The sequence below is a fragment of the Octopus sinensis genome, linkage group LG3 (assembly GCF_006345805.1).
Source record: "Octopus sinensis linkage group LG3, ASM634580v1, whole genome shotgun sequence".
Lineage (NCBI taxonomy): Eukaryota > Metazoa > Mollusca > Cephalopoda > Octopoda > Octopodidae > Octopus > Octopus sinensis.
This window is the reverse complement of record NC_042999.1, coordinates 10,373,187-10,377,399: the sequence shown is the minus strand read 5'-3', so window position 1 is coordinate 10,377,399 and position 4,213 is coordinate 10,373,187.

The window sequence follows — 4,213 nt, the reverse complement described above, 5'->3', positions numbered from 1 at the left end:
CTTGTTTGTTTATTCTTTTATTATGTGTGTTGTTGTTTGTTTGTTTGTTTGTTTGTTTGTTGAGCGAAGCGGTCTTCGTCCCGTCTGTAGTGGGAGAAGTCCGAAACGTGATCGTTTGCTATTCGTAAGACCCACAGAAGAGAAAAAAGGTCAACCCCCGACACCGAGAGCATTGACGGATGGATGAATGCGCATCCAGGCTCAGCAGTTGCGTAGGAAGTCGGGGACAAGAAACGGGAAGAAAGAGTGAGAGAAAGTTGGAGCAAAAGAGTACAACAGGGGTCGCCACCACCCTCTGCCGGAACCTTGTGGAGCTTTAGGTGTTTTCGGTCAATAAACACACACAATGCCTGGTCTGGGAATCGAAACCGTGATCATCCGACCGCGAGTCCACTGCCCTAACCACTGGGCCATTGTGCCTCCACTTGTTGTTGTTCATGATGGGACATGCCTTTGTTTTCTTATTATTTATATCATCATTGTTCGACCATGGTTGAGACAATGGAATTTACTATGTTACACCAGACCTCACGGTCCATCATAGCATTACGGAGGTCCTGTTGCTGGATGCCTGTATCCCTAGAGATTACATCAGGGTAGGAGAGTGTGCGTCCTCTGGTATCGCGAGCAGATGGCTTCCAGAAGAGAAGAGTAGAAATTACCTCGTTTTCAGCTCTACAACAATGTCCAGCAAACAGGACTCTTCTACCTTTCACAAGAGATGACACAGGTGGTAGTTTCCCATATATTTGTACTTTGATGGATGACGCTTCCACGAGAGATTTTGAGCTCTCATAAGGAGGCGAGTTTTCTATTCTGCCATGGGTTGTAGAGTTTGACAGGATCTGACATTGCGCTCCACCTGTCTGTATTGGTGTGGATTCTATGGCTGAAGGACAAATTTAAGGGAATTTATTTCAAAACCCACCATAATCCTCATACAAAGGGAGTTTCTATGATTATTGTTGCTGTTATTTGTCCAAGGTATATACAGATTAGGTGGCCAATTGACAGAGTTGTTTGATTGTCAGAGGAATTGTTTTGAATTTCTGCACTTTGAGTTCAAATCCTGTTATGGTCAAACTTTATCTTTTATCCTTCCTGGGTCGATAGAGAATTAGTTTTTCACTGGAGTCTGTTCTTCTCTGTCTCTGTATAAGAAATCAACTCTTGTCAAACCTGGTGAGAGCAATGGACTCTGCCAGGCGTAAATCTACTCAACACGCACGTCACGGGGCCACTGCTGCCCTTCAGCTCCATCAGATGCAGATGCGACTCTCTTCTATGTTCCAGCCCAAAGGCTGTGGCCATGCTGGGGTACCATCATTATTCTTTTATTCTTTTACTTGTTTCAGTCAATTGACTGTGGCCATGCTGGAGCACTGCCTTTTAGTTGAACAAATCGATCCCAGGACTTATTCTTTTGCCGAACCATTATAAATACACCAACATTGGTTGTCAAGCGATGGTAGGAGGACAAATACAGACACCCAAATACATACATACATACATACATATATACATACATACATGCATACATACATACATACATATATACATGTATATATATATATATATATATATATATATATAACGGGAAGGTTTACGAAAATAAACAAAAGACGAAGGCAGGTGGAGTACAAACAAACAAATGTATTAGTATGGCGCTCAGGAATATAAATAGAACAAGTCTTTTACGTTTTGAGCCTACGCTCTTTGACAGAAAGATACACAGAAAAAAAAGGAGAGAAAAAAATGCGCGTAGGAGCTAACGATCTATCATGGCGTTCATATATATATATATATATATATATATATATACACACCACAGACTTCTTTCAATTTCTGTCTACCAAATCCACTTACAAGACTTTTGTTGGCCCGAGGCTATTGTAGAAGACACTTGTTCAAGGTGCCACAGAGTGGGACTGAACCCAGAACCATGTGATTATGAAGGAAGCTTCTTACCAGTTGCACACCACTCCTGTAGTTTATCAATACAGATAAGCATTTAAATCGAATACATTTTTCTTTTTAAAGAAAAATGTATTTGATTTAAATGCTTATCTGTATTGACGGAGTTGACAGCTTTGTTGACAGACAGAAAAGTGGATATGATAAATAGGCAGAGAGCTGGACGAGGTTGGTGGGTGTACAAAGATAACACTAGGTGGGCAGACAGGTAGATATATTAGTGGACATAGAGACAGTGGGGGTTCAAACCTGTCAGCAGAGAGTTGAATTAGGTTTCAAACACCAGCTTAATAACCCTTTGTACTATAAGCGGAAGACCCGAAATCTGGTGGAGTGGGGAGGTAGGTTATGTCGACTCTAGCGATACTTATTTTATTGACCCCAAAATGATGGAAGGTAGAGGTGACCTTGGTAGAATTTGAACTCAGAACATAATGATGGACGAAATGCCGCTAATCATTTTGCTAACGATTCTGCCAGCTTGCTGCCTTAAATACCTATTTCTTTATTACCCACAAGGGGCTAAACACAGAGCGGACAAACAAGGACAGACATAGGTATTAAGTCGATTTACATCGACCCCAGTGCATAACTGGTACTTAATTTATCGACCCCGAAAGGATGAAAGGCAAAGTCGACCTCGGCGGAATTTGAACTCACAACGTAACGACTGACGAAATACCACTAAGCATTTCACCTGGTGTGCTAACCATTCTGCCAGCTTGCTGCCTGAAATACCAGCTTAATAATGACAAAGTACTTCTACTATATTCTTTGTTCACACCAGCCTAGCTGTGTGGTGAAGAAACACGTTTTGTAACCATGTGGTTTTGGGTTCAGTCCCAGCATACTTCACCTGCTATGGCCCTGGGATGAACTTATGTCCTGTAAGTGAATTTGATCGATGGAAACTGTTGGAAACCTGTCGTATGTATGCATATATATATCTGCATGTCTTTATGTTTGTCTCCCACAACCACTGCTTGATAACTGGTGTCGGTTTGTTTACATCCTCAAAATGAAACAGTTTGGCAAAAGAGACCAATAGAATAAGTGCATCATCATCATCATCACCAATTAATACCCATTTTCCATGTTGGTATGGGTTGGATGGTTTAGCAGGAGATGGCAAAGCTGGAGGGCTGCACTAGGGTCCATTGTCTGTTTTGGCAGGGTTTCTACGGCTGGATGCCTTTCCTAAAACCAACCACTTTACAGAGTGCTCCACTGGGTGCTTTTTATGTGGCAGGGTCGATTTGAAGACTAAACCCTTAAGGGCAGTGCCGTAGTCTTGCCTTCAAGGGTTTAGTTTGAAACAAATAAAAGATAAAAGATTAGTTTCCAAATGAATTGGCAACAGAAAATTTGATAACGAAGGGGTTTCAAGATATTCATGCTTTAACTCGTTATCCCCTCTGTTATTCGTTGCATTGGCTTCTTTCTTTGGTCATAATTGATCAATAAAGAAGCTGCTCTCTTCATTGTTTTAAGCATCTTCAGAATAAAGATCAACAACAATAACAGAATCTCCAATCAAATATTCTTCCTGTCTTTTTATCATCACTTCTCTCTTTTGTGTCTCAAGACATATTCTTGCCTTTCACGAATCCTGGCTTGTTCTTCCTCCATTTATTTCTCTCTCTCCTCACAACATCACCCAGGCCTTTCTCGCTCTGCACATTCTTCATTCTCTTCTTCCTCCACTCAAACATCTTCATTCTCTGCCTTCCTCTCTTGCTCTCCTTTCCCACCTGCTCAGTCTCCATTCCATCATCCTCTCAGAGAAAATGACCAACAAATCTCCGCTGTCTCTCTCTGACAGTATCCATCAACTCTCTCTTCACTTTCATCTTCTTCATCACTTTCACATTCCTCATCCTCTCTACCCAAGAGATTCTAAGCATTTTTCTATAAAACCACATTCCTGTAGCTTTGAGTCTCTTCTCCATGACTTTGCTTATCGTCCAAGATTCACTCACATTAAATATTTTACTCAAAGGAGTATTTCTGGAGAGCCAAACTTAGTTAGTTAGTTTATTTTTTGGCTCAAAAAGCAAAAAGCAAGGCCATGTAGGGGGACATGGAGTTATGTACAGGGTGGTGTTCATGTAATGAGTTCAGGCCACTTGTGGTCAAGGGAGACTTTGAACCGAGTGGTTGTCGGCATCTTCACCATCTCGTCCGGCAGCTTATTCCACGGATCCGCAACCCGGACGGAGAAAGCTCCTCTCCTTCGATT